The sequence below is a fragment of the Bubalus kerabau genome, chromosome 14, assembly GCF_029407905.1.
Source record: "Bubalus kerabau isolate K-KA32 ecotype Philippines breed swamp buffalo chromosome 14, PCC_UOA_SB_1v2, whole genome shotgun sequence".
NCBI classification, from domain to species: Eukaryota; Metazoa; Chordata; class Mammalia; order Artiodactyla; family Bovidae; genus Bubalus; species Bubalus kerabau.
In genome coordinates this window covers 57638944-57661474 of record NC_073637.1, presented here as the reverse complement: position 1 = coordinate 57661474, position 22531 = coordinate 57638944, and the positions used below count along the sequence as shown (strand labels likewise).

The 22531-nt window shown below is 39.0% G+C and overlaps 1 protein-coding gene across 2 annotated transcripts in view; it reads left to right on the top strand.

Moving 5' to 3' along the window:
• The window catches only part of TRHR (thyrotropin releasing hormone receptor), a 178163-nt gene that overhangs the window by 93404 nt on the left and 62228 nt on the right, over window positions 1-22531 (top strand). The window contains exon 3 of one of the 2 annotated variants that reach the window (XR_008702329.1): window positions 18515-20710. The exons of the other annotated variant lie outside the window; for it this stretch is intronic. The gene's annotated coding sequence lies outside the window, so the exon portion shown is untranslated. Of the gene's footprint in view, window positions 1-18514; window positions 20711-22531 lie in introns of those variants that run through there. 2 annotated transcript variants of the gene reach the window in all.

Genomic DNA, 22531 nt, shown 5'->3' with positions numbered 1-22531 from the left:
CACCTTTTGAGCCCCAGCCCCTCTTCCTTTAAGTAAGAGTGACGGGTGGCTCCAGGCCCCCTCAAAACAAGTCCAGGGATCTAGAGATGGTTAGGGAGACGGGTTCAACAAGACCACTCAGAGAGCCTTTGCTATTAGGGGCAAAATAGACTGATACATGACCTTTGTCTCTGGAAATCTGGAAGGCAGGAGAAATAGGCTCAGGAGCAGCTTTGATGGTGGGGCTAAGGCAAGTTTGTGCAGCTTTAAAAGTTACTATACTTCTCTCTTAAGGTGGGTCAAAGAATGCGTGATTTTCTTTTCCTGAAACAGAATGGATAAAAAATTAAACTGGAAAATCTGTGTTTGTTTTGTTCATGCTATTTTCTTGGTACCTAGAGTACTGCTTGTCCTAGTGGCCAGAACAGAATGTTCAGTGAATATTTACTAATTTTATAAGTTACTATTAATTTATTATAAAATATTATTTTATAAATGATTTGCATATTAATTTATTAAAAGTTAATATAAAATATTAATAGTAAAAATTAATAAACAGAAACCTCAATTAAGTAGTATTGGGAGACTAGAAGAAGGAGCTCTCACACCCTGTGATAATAGTAGAAGCAGGGCTTCCTGATTGCTCAGTTGGTAAAGAATCCACCTGCAATGCCGGAAACCCGAGTTCAATTCCTGGGTCAGGAAGATACTCTGGAGAAGGACTACACTACCCAGTCCAGTATTTTGGGGCTTCCCTTGTGGCTCAGCTGGTAAAGAATCTGATCGCGATGCAGGAGACCTGGGTTTGATCCCTGGGTTGGGAAGATTCCCTGGAGAAGGGAAAAGCTACCCACTCCAGTATTCTGGCCTGGAGAATTCCATGGACTGTATAGTCCATAGGGTCACAAAAAGTCGGACATGACTGACTTTCATTCATGGAAGAAGGGCTTCCTTGGTGGCTCAGACTGTAAAGAATCTGCCTAAAATGGAAGTCACCGAGGTTCAATCCCTGGAGTAAGCTCCCCTGGAGAAGGAAATGGCTACCCACGCCACTATTTTTGCCTAGAGAATTCTACTGACAGCCTGGCAGTCTACAGTCCATGAGGTCACAAAGATTCAGACATGACTGAACAGCTAACAGTTTCCTTGGAAGTAAAGGGGCTTGCCTGGTGGCTGAATAGGAAGAATGATGGGAGAATTTACACCAAGGAAATTGTCAGACACTACAGAGCAGCCACCCGACCTCTTACCCCAACCAAAGGCTCTATGTTAAACATTTAGCAGAATCCCCCCTTGCACCACTAGGTTCACCGAGTTTCACAGGCAAGTGCAATAAAATCTCTAAGCTTCCAATCAGCGCAATCTTCCTGAAACTCTTTTAGAGAATAGAAAGATGAAATACTCCTAAATTCATTCTGTGAACAGTGAGTGGGAGCCAAACAAGAAAGGGAAAGCAAGCTCATTGTTCTCATGATCATAAACGCAAAGCATCCTAAGCAAAATGTTAATAGCTGTAATGATACAGTACATAAAAGTCAATGGATAATGGTCAGTGGATAACTTGGATACATTCCAGGAATGCAAAGATGATTAGTGTTATAAACTTTATAAATGTCATTTGCCAAATTAACAGATTAAAGGAGAAAAAGTCTTAGGACCTTTTTTAAAGACCCAGTAATAAGATGATAAAATAGAACATAAATTCAGAATAAACCCTCAGTGTAATATAATAATAATGGGTACCTAAACAACAGCAACATCCTCCACAGTAAACATCACCTAAAATGAGAAGAATAGATGAAGATGTCCATTGTTATAACTTCTACTAGCACTTTATTGGAGGACTTAGAGCCAGAAAAATAGAAACTAAGATGATAAGAATTGAAAATAAAAAAATAGATATTATTGAAGGCATTATCATTTACATAGGAAACCCAAAATAGTCTACAGATAATTTACTAGAAATAGTGAAAGAAGTTACAAAGTTAGATATTCATTTCTCTATACCAGGAAAAATTTAGACAATTTAATTAAAAAACTTCTCTTTAATATATCAATCAAAACATCAAAGATATAGAATTAAACCTGAACAAAAGATGTAAAAACATTTTGGTAAATTTATAGACATCATCCAAACACATTGAAGAAGAATGAAATAGATAGAGATACACATATTCATGAGAGGAAGGGAAGAATAAAGGGTCCAAACTATCCAGCCTCATTTTGGAGCTGTAGTAACTATGTCTTAGTAGAGGAAGAGAAAAGCTGATCAATATATAGGTTGAGACACACCCACAATATGTGGAACTTTGATACATATGTGAAAAAGGTAGCAAGCCAGATCATTTGGATTTTCAACACATGGAGCTGTCCATTAAGGGGACATATGAAATTGAATTCCTCCTTACACTATACCCGATATCAGCTGCAAATGCTTCAGTACTTTGGGAAATCAGTGCACCTATATCTTGTGAAGCTGAACATAGCCCTTGACCCAGCAATTCTCCTCCCAGGTATGAGCCTAAAAGAAACTTTCACCAAGAAACCTGAACAGATATGTTCATAGCAACCCTGTCGTATTACAGGCAAAAACCTAGAAACAATAAAATTGAAAGGGGAATGGATAAATGGTGTTCTTGTGGTATGCTTATATAATAAAATTAAAAGATCCAAACAAATGAGCTCCACCTGGACACGAGTTTACTAATAAATATTGGCAATAAAATTGTAAGTGAAAAAATAAATCACAGAAGGTTATGTACATCTTCATATTTTCTTTTTATAAATTTTAAAATGGTTAAAAAATTTTGATGAATAGAGATGATAGAAATATGCCACAAGGGGGAGGGAGGTTCAAGAGACAAGGATATGTGTACAGTTGTGGTTGAGTCCAATTGTTGTACGGCAGAAACAAATACAACATGTAAAGCAGTTATCCTCCAATTAAAAATAAATTTTTAAAAAGAAATATACTACAAGTAAAGGAGAATGATAAATACATTTGGGATAGTAGTTGTCTTAGATAAGAAAAAAGAGGTATGAGATAGGAAAGACACATATTAGCTATTTTCAATGCTCTAGTCTTAATATTCCTTGTCGTGACTTCATGAGTGTTCCCCCTAGGGAAATGGTTCAAAATGACCTTGAGTGGAGTAGTAATGAGAGTGGGACATAAATCAATCATCAAAATTAATCAAATTCTATGATTCTAAAATTAAAACAAGAACCTTTTAAAATAAGAATCCCATTAAATGTGTTATAGAAGAGGGGCACCAAGGCACAGAGATGTCTAGTAACTTAATATAAGTGGTGGAACCAAGATTTTTAATCCAGATCATCTGACCCAAAAGCCCATGATCTTAGTCATTTGCCCCTAAAAGGGCAGAATTAGATCCTGGTCACATCAGTATTAGCACCATGTGGAATGTACAGATATGAAAGAAAAAATTAAAGTAAAAAAAATATGAATAGTAGCAGCAATAGATGAATCAGATAGTACCTTTCAATGAACTTAGAAAGCCCATGTACCATAACTGCTAGACTTCAGGTAAACACAAATGGCAACAAAGAACCCATATAATCTACAAGAACCAGGGAACCTGACGATATGAGGAGCACAGAATTTGAAATGAGCAGAGTGACACAGGAGAAGATATTGGGAAGCAAGACTGAGACAGATTCAATTATGTCTGACAACAGAGATGCTAGCAATCCTTAAAAAGAATTGGTGTTAAAATAAAAGCTGCTGCTGCTGCTAAGTCACTTCAGTCGTGTCTGACTCTGTGCGACCCCATAGACACCAGCCCACCAGGCTCCCCCGTCCCTGGGATTCTCCAGGCAAGAACACAGGAGTGGGTTGCCATTTCCTTCTCCAATGCATGAAAGTGAAAAGTGAAAGTGAAGTCGCTCAGTCGTGTCCGACTCTTAGCGACCCCATGGACTGTAGCCCGCCAGGCTCCTCTGTCCATGGGATTCTCCAGGCAAGAATACTGCAGTGGGTTGCCATTCCCTTCTTCAGGGGATCTTCACGACCCAGAGATCAAACCCAAGTCTCTTACATCTCCTGCATTGGCAGGTAGGTTCTTTACCCAATGGCAACCCACTCCAGTACTCTTGCCTGGAAAGTCCCATGGACGGAAGAGCCTGGAGGGCTGCAGTCCATGGGGTCGCTAAGAGTCGGACACGACTGAGCGACTTCACTTTCACTTTTCACTTTCATGCTTTGGAGAAGGAAATGGCAACCCACTCCTGTGTTCTTGCCTGGAGAATCCCAGGGATGGGGGAGCCTGGTGGGCTGCTGTCTATGGGGTCGCACAGAGTCAGACACGACTGAAGTGACTTAGCAGCAGCATTGCCACTAGGATCTAAGATAGAAATGTTTATATTAAAAAATGGAGACTTCCGGTTTCTCCAAAACCTCCAATATGGCAATAATGTCTGTACTCCTACATGGCAACAACTGTCTGGATTTAAATAGTCATTCCCCTTAGATAGAACCTGTGCTTGTTTATTTATATTCTCTGTCAGGCCCGAGGCTATTTGAGTACATGATCCATAGTATGAGTGTCTTCATGTTCCCTAAATTTTTATTGCTTGCCTGATTTAATTCAGTTTAACTCAGTAAATCGTTTTTAACACCTAAAGTAGTTGGTACTAAGAAGAATGAAATAAGTTGTAGTTCAGACTATCAGAGAACCTCTTAGTCTAGTGAGGGCTACAGACACTTCAAAGGAGAATTTCATACGTAATATGGTGAAAGAAATAATAGAAGTAGGTACAGGGTAGTATGAGAACTGATAAAGAGCATTTCATTCAACCCAGGCTACCAGGGAAGGTTCTGATGTAAGATGAGTTTACAAGATGATGAGTTTAGAAGGATAGGGGAGAATACAATTCCAGACAGAAGAGCAGGTTTAGAAAAGGGAAGAAGACATAAAACAGCAGATGGAGTGGGAATAAGTGCAAGGGTTTGGTTTGGTTTGGTTTTTTAGCAGTCAGCAATTTCTGACACCACCACCATGTTTTAACCTCTGGCAAATTCTTGTTGACTAGACTTTAACCCCAAGTTTTATCTTTATTCCTTGCTTAGGAACATCTATAGATGTTCCTATAGAAACATCTATAGATGTTTCCTCAACCTTGACCCACTCCAGGATGTACTGGTTTATACCAGTGTTAATTTTTCATTCTGCTTTCACAGTCACCCTCCAGAGAAGTATAAACCCCCCACGTACACACTTAAAGAAAAACGTCATGACACCACTTCCAGGCCTATGACTTTTCAAAAGGAATTCAAGTCAATATGAGTCAACTTCATCTTCTTGATCTATCAGACTCTGTCTTCAAAACTAGATGAGTGTTCTATGATTTCTCTCCTGTTAGGTAAAATACTATTAAAGTATTAATAGTATTTTAAAAAGTATTAATCTCTTTTAAAATACTATATATGTTTAGTATTAAAGCTCATGGATCAAACTCAATAAGACAGTGTTACTCTAAATTTGTTTGGTTTGTTGTTGAGCTTGGCTCATAGAGCCCCTACTATGATACAGCTGTTCTTAAAAGCATCACAGGGAAGAGTTTTGTCTTGTTCACTGCTGCATCCACAGTTCTGCACAGTATTTGACATGTACTGCTCAACACATGACCTATTTAATTAATGAATAAGATTTGTCATGGATTTTAACAATATATTTTTGTAGTTTCATTTGCATAACTTTTTAAAGTGCAACCAAGTCTCATCATCTTTATGAAGCAAATAAAATTAGTATGAATGAATGTTTAAAGTATAGACCATAAATGTTCCTTCTTGTTGATATTTAAAAGAAAATTTGTGATTTAAATCACAGACTTACTTTAGAAAAGACAGAGGATCAGTTGCAGAATTATTTCAATCTCTTTGTATGGTGTAGGGATCCAAGCAACTAAGATAACTAAATCTTTCTCTTCAAATTATAAGATATATCAAGTGGTAAGCTGGGAGTTATGTTGCTGTGTTATTTATAAGGTATTTCAAAGAGAGAACCAAATGGACATATTAGCACTTTAGGGAAATAACCTACCCACTTACTTCCTGATTACCAACCTATTTATACACAATCTCATTCCAGAAAAGATTGACTGTGGCTTGCAAAGTTACATAAAATACTTAGATAACATAGATTAAAGCAGAGCAAAAGGAAGAAACAAAGGACATAAAATGCTACTAGAAAAAGTGCTAAAATGCAAAATGTACGTCATGACACCTCATGCGATTGCCACAGCTGAGTCACAGACTTGGCCCTGAGCAGTCCGTCAAGTCCATGGGAGAATGGAAACCCGACAGCTCCGCAGTGTGCAGGGTGAATAACTTAGAAACAGTAACTCATCAGGATGAGTACAATGACTATTGTTGTAAGATTAGACAGGATGTGCTCAACCTGTGGAAAAACATGCAAGAAGATAAATTGTCAAGGTCAACATTTATTCGTTTTAATCTATGAGAACATATTTTAACTAAATTTTTTTTTAATGTCTCAGCCTTAATTCATACTAGCCAGGACCTTAACTCTGCCAGGTCTGGGCTTGTGTGGGACTATTTCCTGATTAACTCTTAAGAAGCAAATAAAAATCAGAGGGTCTGGCTAGACTGGTAGTCATGCAAGTAGCACTAGAATCAAGGTCTATTTGAATGAAACCTGTAATGCAGAACATTTTCTTTTAGCAAATTAGAATCTGTTCAAGGATGGAACAGCACATTCTAGTTGATGGTCTGTGTAGCAGACACATTTAAGTTCAGAGCCACAGGAAACTTTGACAGACTTCTCCCTACTAATAATACTAATCAGTTTTGCTCTATTTTGAGGCCATAAAAAGTCTAAGACTTTTAGGAAACTTCATGAGAGGCCTATGGAATGAATAGATGCCTACTATCTATGAGATTTTTTTAGTTTCATGATTTTAGTTTAACTCTCAAACTTCTTTGCGTTAGATAGGTTGGTTTCATCACCTTCATTTTGCAGATAAAGAAAATGAAGGCAAAAACTTAACCAATGACCCAACCAGAAGCAACCAGAATTTGAATCCAAGTCTGTCCAACTCCAAAACTTCTGTTTTGTCTTACAAACCCACAGAATTCAAGTCCTATATAAGTATTTAAAAACATGAAGTTAGTGGCTTGAAATATGTAGCAACTTTAATCCTAGTTGGGTCTGCCCTGGTGGCTCAGATGATAAAGAATCTGCCTGCAATGCAGGAGACCTCGGTTCGATCCCTCATTTGGGAAGACCCCTATAGAAGGAAATGGCAACCCACTCCAGTATTCTTGCCTGGAGAATTCCATAGACAGAAGAGCCTGGTGAGCTACGGGGTTGCAAAGAGATAGACACGACTGAGTGACTAACATTTTCACTTTATTTCTAGTACTCACCCATAAGTATTATTCTTTCCTTCAGAATAAAGAGGCTACTTCATTGTCATGGGAAAATGTCTTGCATTACCCGTTTGTGTAGAAAAGTCTATGTAAAGTACTCTGAACAGAAGAGATCCAGAATGAATATACTTGCTCTGTTTATAATGGTTCATTTTTAAATATCATTTTATAGGAAAAAATGGCACCGATGGCTCTTTATATAATCACAAAGGCAGAGAACATTCTCTCACTTCATCTTGAATATCACTTATCATAAGGAACCTTTCTACAGGAATGTAGCTATTGCTATAATAAATTCACCTTTAGCCTCTCCCTTTTTCCAATTATTGAAAGACATCAGTTCTTCAGCACTCAGCCTTCTTTAGGGTCCAATTCTCACAGCCATACCTGACTACTGGAAAAACCTTTGAAACTACTGAAAAACCATATAGTCAAAAGCCTTTGACTATATGGAAAATCTACCTCAACAAAATTCCTTTCAAAAAAAGAATAATGTACAGAATAAATTATAGCTTTTTTCAAGAAAACGGGTGAGGAGGTAGAACTGTCACATGGATTTGTCCTCTGAACAATATTTCACTCACTTGTCACCAACTTCCCTCTACTCAAAGCTTTTCCATGCCCCTACATTTATGATTATGTGTTTTGAATAAGTTGAAAGAGGAGCATTCACACTTTGCCACATGTTTTTCTCCCAGCTTTTAATGTGGACAATATTCTCATTTATTTATTAATTCACTTTTAGTCACAGCCCACCTAATGGTATGTTAATCTTTCCATGGCTTTTTTTTTCCCTAGAAATACATGTGGCCATTAAAGCCAGCAACTGTTGTTTCAGTTTCTTCTGAATTATATAAACAACTAGATTTACAGAAGGTAACCCAGTAGTTCCAGTTTTTTGGAGACTTTCTAGATTTAAGCACTGAAAGGCCCATGCCCACAGAGCTCCTTGATCCCAGACAAATTGGGACAGTTGGTATTTCTGCATCATTCATGTTGAACAAATGTATTGCAATTGTTTTTAAAATATTCCATGTATACCTGTGGCGGATTCATTTTGATATTTGGCAAATCTAATACAGTTATGTAAAGTTTAAAAATAAAATAAAATTTAAAAAAAAATAAATAAATAAAATATTCCAAACCATTAGAAAATGAAGTGCCGTGAAAATGGCATTGGACTCAGAATTGCAGCTTTCCGATAATATCCTGTTTTGCCTTCCATCCTGTGATTTCAGCAAGTCAATCAAACATGCAAGGTTGTCATTTATAAAAAGAAATTGAAATATTGGTCTTCATTATATTAGGGCTGTTATGAAGGTCAAATATAGTAATGGTTATACAGACAGAGTCTTGATGAAGAAAATTTTATATATGTTATCTTTTCTTAAAATTTAGTACTAAATGGTACTCCTTTGAAATCATGATGGTTACTAAAATTCGGAAGTTAAAATGAAGTGTTATACGTGAAAGTGTTGTTCTTTCATAGAGATATTTCATATCCAACTTTATTTTATGTTTAGCATAAAATATCTATAAGCAACTTTATTTTATGTTTAGTCAATACAGTAGTAAGAATTCACATCTCTTCTGGTATTAGAATACTCTGTCATGAGAGAACCCAAACCATCCTTTTAACATTTGAACTGCAAATATCTTCTCAGCTCAAAAAGGATAAGTCAGAAGAGATTGTTTTAAGTACTGCTCTTGCCAGTGAGATTTTCACATATACTTATAAAAGACATTTTTCTAGGATGACCATTTTTCCATAAGCTGAATGACATGCTTGGTAGGCACCAAGCTTCTGAAAACTGATTTCTGACCATCCCTTTATGAGTTGTATGACCTTAAGCCCGATACGTAGCCTTACCATGCATATATCCCTGCATCTGTAAAATGGGAATAATAATTGCACCTCCCGCATGGGACTGTTATGAGGACCACGTGGTTGGATAAGGAGAAGAGTATAGAACAATTCCTGGCACAATGAAAGCGTTCTAAAAAGTATCAGTATTTTACCATTCTATGACTGTCAGTAAATCACAAAGCTAGGCACTAAGAACAAGCTATTGAATAAAGGTAGTTACTGCCCTCAGAGAAGGTATTGGGTATTATAAATGCTTTTGGGTAGGGGCCCAGAGTCAGTGTCAAGCAAGGCTATTCTAAAGAATACTGTGCTTAGTCTCTCCCTTTAACTCAAGGAGAGGTTCTAATCTAAGCTTAGTAGGTTTGCCTGTTGAAAACCTTAGTCCCAAATCATTTCCAGATTTTTAATGTGTTTAGTCTTCAGTAACTTCTTTTCCCAATTTGAGCATCAGCACTTTTGACATTTCAGCTACGTACCAGGGTCAGTGAAAACAGCCTCTGTCTCTATCTCAGTGTCTTCAATTCTGACTATTTGAGTTAATAATTTGATTCCTCAGTGCTTCAAACCCTTTCCATAGCTTGTCTTCTTCAAAAACGTTACCAGGACATCAATAGTTTCTCCATTAGAAAGCTGAAGAATTGGTTTCCACAGAATTCAGTAAAAAAGTGAGTATTGCTGAGGATGTCTCACTCAGACACCTGACAATATCATCTGTGGTCATGATGACAACTGGGGAGAGCAGCCCCCAGCTCCACTCAGGCTCTGCCAGCGCTGCTTTCCCACCCTCCCCTACTCCCTCTCTAGTTCTGCAGTGAGAGTCAACTTTTACCACACAAGGGGAAATGATCAGTGATTTCTTGCTCTGTACAATTATTGAAAGTGCAATTATCATTATAATATCTCCTGCTGAAATGAAGCCCCTCATATCTCATTTGGTTTTATTAATTGCTAAACATTTTCTTTAATTCTTTTAACAACATAGCACCTACCACTGAGTTTTCTTTATTGGAAAAATAAGTGTCTTAAAGACAGTAATTCAATCTTTTCCCTTTCTTCCACCTTGTTTATTTATTTATTAAGGGCAAATGGGGACAACTACTTAGGAGGGTGCATGGCTTCAGGGAAGCCTGCAAGGCAGATACAAAGCTTGGTGCCCATGTCCAGTCTCACATATTATTCCATTGCCCCAGGGCCATGATTCAGCTGAGCCGCACCACACTCAGGCTGCCTTCATGATTTCCTTCATGGCCCAGTCTAGACACCAGCGAAAGCATCATCCAAGAATCAGGAGATCATGATGTTATACAGGCTTGAAGTTGAGTCTCTCCAAAGAAAAGTGATTCAATCAGTCAGTTTTCACCTTGTTTAAATTTCTTATTAGGGCTCTTCAGAGATCCGGATTTGGCAGTGTAACCTGGGTTTACCTTATGGAGGTTTTCACATTCCTCCCTTTGCTCATATACACTCTTCTTGCCACATTCCAGACAGCTTTATCATGTTTGGTTCTCTTCATTAATGAAGTTTTTCTTTTACTATTGTACCAATAGGAGAACTATTTCTCTATTTTGTTTAAATTCCTCATATTCTGGAGGCCAAAATTCAAATCCCTTTACTCTGTCCTCCTTTAAACAACAAAGACTAATCAGTTACTACTAAGTTCTAATGACTCCCCTTCCATGGATTTTTATCACATCTCCCCCTTCTTTTTTAAAAAAAAATTTTAATTAAAGTATAGGTGCTATACAATATTATGTTATAGGTGTATAATACAGTGTTTCACAATTGTTAAATGTTGTACTCCATTTATAGTCATTATAAAATATTGACTCTATTCTGGGCTGTACCACATATCCTTGCAGCTGGTTTTATACCTAGTGGTTTGTGCCTCTTACTCCCCTGCCTCTGTCTGCCCCTCCCTCCCCCTCTCCCCCCGCCAGTCACCACTAGTTTGTTCTTTATATCTGTCAGTCTACTTCCTTTTTGTTATATTCACTCACTGGTTTGTTGTATTTTTTAGGTTACATATATATATATATGTATATGTATATGAAATGCCACAATTCTAATAAGGCCAACAACAAAAACTATAGTTTATGAAAGCTCTACTATGGGAAAAGTTCAAAAATGCAGTACTTGGATGCAATCTCAAAAACAACAGAATGATCTCTGTTTGTTTCTAAGGCAAACCATTCAATATCACAGTAATCCAAGTTTATGCCCCAACCAGTAACACTGAAGAAGCTGAAGCTGAACCTACAAGACCTTTTAGAAGTAACACCCAAAAAAGATGTCCTTTTCATTACAGGGGACTGGAATGCAAAGGTAGGAAGTCAAGAAACACCTGGAGTAACAGGCAAATTTGGCCTTGGAATGAAGCAGGGCAAAGACTAGTAGAGTTTTACCAAGAAAATGCACTGGTTATAGCAAACACCCTCTTCCAACAACAAGAGAAGACTCTACACATGGACACCACCAGATGGTCAACACAGGAATCAGATTGATTATATTCTTTGCAGCCAAAGATGGAGAAGCTCTATACAGTCAACAAAAACAAGACCAGGAGCTGACTGTGGCTCAGATCATGAACTGCTTATTGCAAAATTCAGACTGAAATTGAAGAAAGTAGGGAAAACCACTAGACCATCCAGGTATAACCTAAATCAAATCCCTTATGATTATACAGTAGAAGTGAGAAATAGATTTAAGGGACTAGATCTGATAGATAGAGTGCCTGATGAACTATGGACTGAAGTTCATGACATTGTACAGGATACAGGGATCAAGACCATCCCCATAGAAAAGAAATGCAAAAAAGCAAAATGGCTGTCTGGGGAGGCCTTACAAATAGCTGTGAAAAGAAGAGAAATAAAAAGCAAAGGAGAAAAGGAAAGACATAAACATCTGAATGCAGAGTTCCAAAGAATAGCAAGAAGAGATAAGAAAGGCTTCCTCAGCGATCAATGCAAAGAAATAGAGGAAAACAACAGAATGGGAAAGACTAGAGATCTCTTCAAGAAAATTAGAGCTACCAAGGGAACATTTCATGCAAAGATGGGCTCGATAAAGGACAGAAATGGTATGGAACTAACAGAAGCAGAAGATGTTAACAGGAGGTGGCAAGAATACACAGAAGAACTGTACAAAAAAGATTTTCACAACCCAGATAATCACGATGGTGTGATCACTCACCTAGAGCTAGACATCTTGGAATGTGAAGTCCAGTGGGCCTTAGAAAGCATCACTACGAACAAGGCTAGTGGAGGAGATGGAATTCCAGTTGAGCTATTTGAAATCCTGAAAGATGATGCTGTGAAAGTGCTGCACTCAATATGCCAGCAAATTTGGAAAACTCAGCAGTGGCCACAGGACTGGAAAAGGTCAGTTTTCATTCCAATCCCAAAGAAAGGCAATGCCAAAGAATGCTCAAACTACTGCACAATTGCACTCATCTCACAAGCTAGTAAAGTAGTGCTCAAAATTCTCCAAGCCAGGCTTCAGCAATATGTGAACTGTGAACTTCCAGATGTTCAAGCTGGTTTTAGAAAAGGAACCAGAGACCAAATTGCCAACATCCGCTGGATCATGGAAAAGCAAGAGAGTTCCAGAAAAACATCTATTTCTGCTTTATTGACTATGCCAAAGCCTTTGACTGTGTGGATCACAATCAACTGTGGAAAATTCTGAAAGAGATGGGAATACCAGACCACCTGACCTGCCTCTTGAGAAATCTGTATGCAGGTGAGGAAGCAAGAGTTAGAACTGGACATGGAACAACAGACTGGTTCCAAATAGGAAAAGGAGTATGTCAAGGCTGTATATTGTCACCCTGCTTATTTAACTTATATGCAGAGTACATCATGAGAAATGCTGGACTGGAAGAAACACAAGCTGGAATCAAGATTGCCGGGAGAAATATCAATCACCTCAGATATGCAGATGAGACCACCCTTATGGCAGAAAGTGAAGAGGAACTCAAAAGCCTCTTGATGAAAGTGAAAGAGGAGAGTGAAAAAGTTGGCTTAAAGCTCAACATTCAGAAAACGAAGATCATGGCATCTGGTCCCATCACTTCATGGGAAATAAATAGGGAAACAGTGTCAGACTTTGTTTTTGGGGGCTCCAAAATCACTGCAGATGGTGACTGCAGCCATGAAATTAAAAGACACTCCTTGGAAGAAAAGTTATGACCAACCTAGACAGCATATTCAAAGCAGAGGCATTACTTTGCCAACAAAGGTCCATCTAGTCAATGCTATGGTTTTTCCTGTGGTCATGTATGGATGTGAGAGTTGGACTGTGAAGAAGGCTGAGTGCCGAAGAATTGATGCTTTTGAACTGTGGTGTTGGAGAAGACTCTTGAGAGTCCCTTGGACTGTAAGAAGATCCAACCAGTCCATTCTGAAGGAGATCAGCCCTGGGATTTCTTTAGAAGGAATGATGTTAAAGCTGAAACTCCAGTACTTTGGCCACCTCATGCGAAGAGTTGACTCATTGGAAAAGACTCTGATGCTGGGAGGGATTGGGGGCAGGAGGAGAAGGGGACGACAGAGGATGAGATGGCTGGATGGCATCACTGACTCGATGGACATGAGTCTGAGTGAACTCCGGGAGATGGTGATGGACAGGGAGGCCTGGCGTGCTGCGATTCATGGGGTCGCAAAGAGTCAGACATGACTGAGCGACTGAACTGAACTGAACTGAACTGACCATGGGTCAGGCACTTTGCCCATATTATCTCTAAATCCTTGCTACCTCCCACCATTCTATGGAGGGCTTATTACCTCTACTTGTTTTTTTTTTTTTTTCACTTATTATGACACAAAATATGCATCTTTAGTTAATGTATTTATATGTTTATTGTTTGCCTCAACCAACTTGAATGTAAGCTTCATGAGGACAGGGATATTTGTCAGGCTCATTGCTGTATCACTAGTTCCCAGAACAGGTATCAGGTTGGCAAGGACCAAATATGTTGCCCATTGTTTTAATTTAGAACACTTATATGTCACCTAATAAACATTTGTTGAATTAATTAATGAAATCAAGAATGGCATTCAGGACTCCTTTTCTACTTCTGTCTATAGATAGATAGTGAAGACGCTAGGTCATGTCCGACTCTTTGCGATCCCATAGACAGTAGCCAACCAGGCTTCTCCATCCATGGGATTTTCCAGACAAGAATACTAGAGTGGGTTGCCGTTTCCTTCTCCAGGGGATCTTCCTGACCCAAGGATCGAACCCGGGTCTCCAGCATTGTAGGCAGACGCTTTACCGTCTGAGCCACCAGGGAAGTCTGTCTAGTTATATTCTATATTTAATATTTCATCCCTAATTGGTCCACCTTTCATTTATTTATTCTTCTTAAATTTCAGTCTATTTTGGAAATGTACTGATACTAATTATATTGATATCATTGCATCAGTTGAGATTCAATCAGATAAACAGAACCACTAGAGGAACCCATAATATGAAGGGATTTGTCAGAGGGACTTAACCTTCTACATTTGTGAGAGCAAATTAAGGGGTCCCTCTAAGGTTTTTGTCTTTGCATCTGATGTTAGAGCTCAAAGTCCACTCATTAGCCAATCAGGATGGGAAGATGGAGATAAAGTGGGAGACCCCAAAAAAGTTGGAATTTATAAATACAACCTGGAATCCACAAAGAAGAACTGAAACCTGTATCATTTCCTATTGCCTTTGACCTTGATGGCGTGGGTATCTGCAAAAATCTAGGCCTTTCATCATGGAGTTGAACGCACAAGGCTGGTCCAGGATTCAGAGACACTGAAAAAGGATCCAGAGGCAGGGGAGTAGCTGTCAGCCCGGCGGCTGCCTCACAATGATGACTCGAATTAGCAGGTATGTGACACATTGTGTAAGTTACAGAATAGCTACGGCTTCACTCCTGTCCTCCACATACCCTACAGGTTCTTTCTGGTGACCCACCCAGTCTACAAACGTACAGAAAAGGGAATCTGAGAAATATAGCTTACCCTGGGCAAGCCGGCACATTACAAAGCTTACTCTCATATTGTCCAATTAATTGGTCATGACAACTTTGAGCTGCATTCCTACTTTGTCAGTTACTAACAATCCACCCTAATTCAGACTAGAAACTTGAGGAACAATGTTTCTTTCTTTTATAAAGATAATGACAGTACTGCTGAATTCCTATTAACTTCTTGCTATACCACGCCACTTAAAATTTAATTAGATATTCACTTAACTTCTCTCTTGGTTAGAAATGCATTTGTCTGCAAATTTTAACCAAAGCAAACAAACAAAATCATGCCTTAAATAAAATAAAAATTTATTTCTTTCTCACAGAAAAAGCAAAAAGTCTAGAGCTGGTCTGTCCCTGGTCATCAGAAACCCAGGCTTTTTCTATCAATAAGTCTTAGCATCTTCCAAGTTACTTTATGACCCATGAAAGCTTCTAGATCTCCAACCATTACACTTACCTTTCAGGAAGAAATAAAACTCAAAGAGCTTATCTCCCAGATCCCTTACAGCTTTCTTGAAACTTTCCTAGAAATTCTGAAAAGCCATTTCCACTTGTATCTCAGAGCTTCAACAAAAGTTGAGAATCATAGCCCAGAGCTAAGCATGTTGTTCAAGGGAAAATGAATATTGGGAAGCAAACAGCATTGTCTGCCACAATTTCTAAGAAGAAATTCTCCTTACACAAAGCATACTAACCAAGACTAGATATAGCTTTTCTCCCTAGGGATGAGAATATTATCAAGTATAATGGTGGGCTTTACAACAGCTAATTTTGTGGTAGGTGACTTCATTCAGAGTTTTTGAGAAAGATATTTGGGGCTCTACAGTTACAATATGGTTATTACAAAGAAAGTTCTCAAACTCTTAAGCTGAAGCAGTGGAGATAATACAGAAACCCAAATATTTCCATCAAACTCATGGAATGTTAATTACTTGAAAGTTGTGCAAAGTGTTAGACTCTGGAGACTGATTGAAACAGGGCTGTGGACGGGCTGGCATATCGAGATCCACATGAAATCATCATATGAACCAGATTGTGGAGAGTTTTGTTGCTGTTGTTTAGTCCCTAAGTGATGTCTGATTCTTTGTGACCTCAAGGACTATAGCTTGCCAGGCTCCTCTGTCCATGGGATTTCCCAGGCAAGAATGCTGGAGTGGATTGCCATTTCCTTCTCCAGGGGATCTTCCCGACCCAGGGATCAAATCCACGTTTCTTGTATCTCCTGCGTTAACAGGTGATTCTCTCCACAGCTTTCCCACCATGGAAGTTTTGGAGAGTACAGGGGTTCATTAGTTTACCAGAGTGCATTTTTGTAGTTAATAGAAGGAAGGGGCTCTAAGAAGAAACATTTGGTAAGAATTTTGAGGACCTGCAGAAATAGAGGAAGCTATGCAAGCTTGACTTTGGTCACAGAATTAGTGTCTATTTAATATCACATTGGAGAAGGAAATGGCAACCCACTCCAGTGTTCTTGCCTGGAGAACCCCAGGGACAGGGGAGCCTGGTGGCTACTGTCTATGGGGTCACACAGAATCGGACACGACTGAAGTGACTTAGCAGCTTAGCAGCAATATCACAGCATGTGAGCTTGAACTACCCACCCACAAAAGATAATTATTCATCCACCTGATCAAAAACACTTCATCAAACATTTTTTGTCTTCATTATTAAGAAAGTTTTACCAGACAAAGCATAACCTTAATGAAACCAATATAATGTTCTATCTTTGCTTTTACTGCCATCCCCCTCAGGCATTTTAAAGAGAGAAAGAGAGGGAGAGAAAGTTGGTTTGTCAAAATTTGCTTGTCACATAGCCCTGCTAATTACTATATATGAAGTGTGACTACAGTGTCATAGACTAATGTCTCACAGATGTGGTGGCCTTTATGCCTCCCAGGGAACGCCATATCCCTTCAAAGTGCCTTGGGGTCAGAAGGCAGGCATGGTGGCTGCTACAGTTCCAAACAGTTTGGGAGTTCATGTTTTAGAATTCAACAGAGATTGTACCAATTTTTTTCATTCCTTGATTTTTGTGGGGTTTTGTTTTGTTTGGTTTTGCCACTTTCATGCGTGCTTCTTTTTTTCCGTCCTGCTTTGTTAAAGAAAGACCCAAAGAATGAGTCTGTTCTCCAAGTTAGGCCTTGGGAAGACCCAGAGAATATGGTTAAGAGCCCAGGCTCTGAGGACAGAGCCCCCAAGTTCAAATCCAAGCTCCGCTCCACATGCACTAGACAATCCTGGGTGAGTTTCTTACCATCCCCTTGTCTTAGTTTTCTCACCAGCAAAGGGAGGAACTAAACACAGCTTGACATCACAGGGCCTAAGGCAGGACTGAAGCTTCAATTGGGGTTTAAGTAATTTTAACTGTGGGAGTGAGATCCATGGGAGCAACCAGAGGAGGAATATGGTAATGGTAAACAAATAAGCACAAACTTTAAACTTCTGTTTTTACCTCACAAAATAGTCTTAAGCAATTCAGTTAAATCTGAACAACCAAGTACTCCTGTTTTTATAAAAATAAAAAAGTAGCACCTTTGTAATTACTATCTTACATCTTTTAAAAATTACAGAGTCTCAATAATGTAAAGAAAGAGCAGAACAAGGCATTTCTAAATTAGCATTCCTGGTTTAAAGACAAATTAAAAGTTTGTTGTTATAGTTGTTTAGTCGCTAAATTGTGTCTGACTCTTTGCAACCCCATGGACTGTAGCAACCGTGATTACTGAGAAATTTAAGGCAATCTCTTGATTCTCATTAGCTTGCCTTCACGACTATGCAGTCTAAGCTCTATGCTTTGGAATGATTTTATTCCTTCCCTTCAATAATCCAATATACATAAAGTTGAGTCAGCTTGACAGGTCAAATTTAGTTTGAGGGAACAAATTGAAAAAGTAGAATCAGTTATTGGATAGTTTTAAAGATCTTCAAATTATTTAATTACAGCCTTTACTGAATTTATTAAATCTCTTTTTATTCTCCATTAAGAACAGAACGGTTATCCCCAAACCGCCATGTAGAAACAAGACTGCCATCTGCTCTAGCCACAAAGCCTAGTGTGGATGGGTCCCTTGGGCTCCAGGACTCACGAGAGCCCAGGACAGCAGACCGATCAAGCATGCTGGCCAGAAAACTGTCCATGTGCTTTCGAAATGTTCATTTGCATTTGGGGGTTTGCACGAGTATATGAATTCAGACTTGTGAATAGCTATGGAAAATATTAGTACTGATCAGAAATATTTTTCTTTATTTTCAGGTATACCAGGATTTGAAGAGTTCAAGTGGGTTTTTGGTCATCTGTTTAGGCACTTTGCAACACATGATCACAGGCTGGATGTGCTGGTGTGGCTGACCTTGGCCATGGCTGTTCCCTTCACTCTTCTTCAAAAGGATACATTTGCTTCAGGAAGGACATTCCTGCATACGCCTCATGTATAACACTTCTTTCTGATTATGAGCATTGTACAAGCAGTACCTGAAAGTCACTCATATCATGAGCTTGAATCAGACTGAAGGGAAACCTTAATGCACAAAACAGAATTCTTTCAAATCCTAGATGAAAGACTATTTCAGGGTGTATTTTTGAAATGGATTTCAACTGTTGCTTTTCCTTTATTCCTATTATTTGTTTTTTTCTCCTGTTTCAAAGTGTTAATCTGATGCATTGAGAAAATTTCCTTAAAAAGTTTTTGAGATGCTCAGTATGAACTCACTGTAGGGAGTTCAATGGAAAATCTCTAGGAGTCCTGCAAGTTGCACAAGATGTGAAGAGCACTTTTGTGTCTGGCATGATATTATATTTTGACTTTCAGAACATGAATAGAAGCATAAAATTACAAATATGATAAGACCTAATACTGTTAAACTTCGATAGCTCAGTTGGTAAAGAATCCACCTGCAATGCAGGAGACCCCAGTTCGATTCCTGAGTCAGGAAGATCCACTGGAAAAGGAATAGGCTACTCACTCCAGCATTTTTGGGCTTCCCTTGTGGCTCAGCTGGTAAAGAATCTGCCTGCAATGCAGGAGACCTGGGTTCGATCCCTGGGTTGGGAAGATCCCCTGGAGAAGGGAACCCACTGGCCTGGCTTATTCTGGCCTGGAAAATTCCATGGAGAGTCGGACACAACTGAGTGACTTTTCACTTAACTTCAACACTGTTAAACAATTCCTTTGTGTCAGATCTTGATTAAATGCTTCAGATATATTAACTCGTTTCCTCTTCACACCAACAACATGAGGTAATTACTTATTATCTCTGTGTTACAGATGAGATGTCTGAGACTCAGAGAAGTACAGCAAATTGCCCAAGGTCACACAGATAGGTAAGTAAAGGGGGCTGTAAAAAATTAATAAACAGAAACCTCTGTAAAATAGAGTTGAGAGACCAGAAGAGGGAGCTCCCACACCCTGTGAGGATAGCAGAGCCCAGGAGGAAGAAGAAAGACTCTTCTTTCCTGGCAACAACTCAGTCAATTAACCGCCATGGATTCTGTGTTTCCTACAGCCCTCCCAACTTCTTTTTCCCTCTATAAAAACATGCTCTTTCCCTTACCCTGTGGGTGCTTGGCTTGTGTCTTGCCATGCTTGCAGAGCCTGAATTGCAATTCTCTGCTGATCTTGAATAAGCCCATCTTTGCCAGAAAAATAGGTGACACTGTATTTCTTTCAGGTCAACAGGGCCAAGGTCTAAGCATAACAGGGACAAATGAACTCCCTAATGACTAATTAAAGAGTAAAAAGAGCTAACATTTCTTGAATTCTTATTTTGTGCTAGGCAACATTCTAAGCACTTTTTATGAATTATAACTTTTATTCTTTACAATTCTGTGAGATAGGCATGACTATTACCGCCCTCCCCCATTTTTTACAGAGCAGAAAGTTGAGCAAAGGGAGCATAAATAACTCATTTAGAGTCACAAAGTAGTAAATGATGGGGCCAGGATCAGAACTGACTCCGGAACCCAGGTTTTTATTATTTGAACAAATACTTTTTTTGAAACAGAACAAATTACAACACAACTCAGTAGACTCCCCCTAAGAAAATTTTCATATGAATCACACACATAAAAACATTAATTGTAGAAAATGTCTGACACCATTTTTAAGAAACAATAAAATGTGTTGTCAGTGGTCTCCATTATGAAATTCTCCAAATTGACACCTGGATTTTCCTAAGTTAGACTATTAAGGTACATCATTTCTTCTATGGCTGGTGTCTTTAAAATAAAGTGAATTCAGAAAGATTGAAGGCAAAAGGAGAAGAGGGTGGCAGAGGATGAGATGGTTGGATAGCACCACCAATTCAGTAGATATAAACTTGGGCAAACTCCAGAAGATGGTGAAGGCCTGGTGTACTGCAGTCCATGAAGTTGCAAAGAGTCAGACACGATTCAGTGACTGAAAAATTCTCATTATGGTTTGGTCTCTGGGGAAAACTGACTTTCACAATTTGAAAACCATCATCAAAAAAAGAAAAATAATCAGAAGGATAACTTCTAGATATTAAAAAAAAAATTCCTCCCTCTCAAAACAAAAATTCCTCAGCTCTAAGCTCACCTAAAGGATCAAGAACCAGAAATAAATGGAAACAGTTAAATGAGGAGAGACATGGCAAACATTGTAAAAACAACTCTGTATTGTCATGGACATCTCTGGGAAGGCGCTCTCTGCTGCCCAACAGCTGTGTGATGTTCAGCAGAACCTGCCTCTCTGGATTTATGAGGTATAAAAAATGGCCATCATAATATCTGAAAATGATGAGACCAGTCCTGAAATGACCATGTCAACACTTAGAAAGTGCTGTGGAAGGCAAATAAAAATGATTAAATTGTATGTGACAGAAGGTACCGGCATGCAAAGCACCAACAGCTGTTTCCACAGAGAAGCATTTATCATAAGTGGGCCATAGATGGTGGCCAGGCAGGTGAGTGAAAGGCAGCCTTCTTGCCTTGGTGAATGCAAAAGAGAGGAGGGACGATTGTACTCTTCACTGGAAGTCATGCTGGCTCTTTCCATGGATATCAGATCTTACAACTGACTTCTTTCCTGTCCCACCAGGTTAAAGTATCTCCCCCAGTTCCCCAAGGTCCTATGTGGATGCTAATTACTCCTATCAGTGAGCTCCTACTATGTTAAGAACAATTCTAATCATTCTCTGCTGCCAAGTTGCTTCAGTCGTGTCCGACTCTGTGCAACCCCATGGACTGCAGCCTACCAGGCTTCTCTGTCCATGGGCTTCTCCAGGCAAGAACACTGGAGTGGGTTGCCATTTCCTTCTCCAATCATTCTCTATCTACCCCCTATTTAAACCTTAAGAACTCCACAACTAGGTACTATTACCAACTTCACTGTACACATGAAGAAACCAAGACAGGGAGGAATTAATAACTTAAGGTAAAACAGGTAAAATGGAAGAGTCTAGAATTCAAAGACAATCTAACCCCAGATTCCACCGTCTTAACATTCCTTGCTAGGGGATGGCAAAGAGTAGCCTGCTGGCCAGATCAGCCCACAGCCTGTTATTTCAGTGGCCATAAGCTAAGAATAGTTTTTACATTTTTAAATGTTTGGGAAAAAATTAAAAGGAGTATAATGTTTTGTGACACATGAAATTCAGGTTTGATTGTTTATAAACAAAAGTTTGATTGGAACACAGCCATGCATATTCACTTATATATTGCCTATGACTCCTTTCATGCTATGTCAGCACAAGTGAGCAGTTACCACAGAGGTTGTATGGCCTACAAAGCCAAAAGCATCTATGTGATATGGAGCAAGGGGCTGGGGAGGAGTTTCCAAATTTGCCATACCCAAGCGACAACCTGCTGTCCAAGCAAAGCTTCCATGCCACCTACTGCCATCTGTTTCATTCTCAATCTTGCTCCTGTGTGTGAAGTTGACACAGGACCACATTTATGACCTAACACCAATAGCTTCACTTATTCTGTCTTGAAATATATGGTTAGAAACATAAGCATGGCACAATCAGCAAAGCTTGATGGGGGCATGGAACTAGAAACAAAATCCAGTTTCCAAAGCATAGTTACTTTGACTTCAAAACTGTTTGGTCCCATCACTTCATAGGAAATAGATGGGGAAACAGTGGAAACAGTGTCAGACTTTATTTTTCTGGGCTCCAAAATCACTGCAGATGGTGACTGCAGCCATGAAATTAAAAGACGCTTATTCCTTGGAAGGAAAGTTATGACCAACCCAGATAGCACATTCAAAAGCAGAGACATTACTTTGCCAACAAAGGTCCGTCTAGTCAA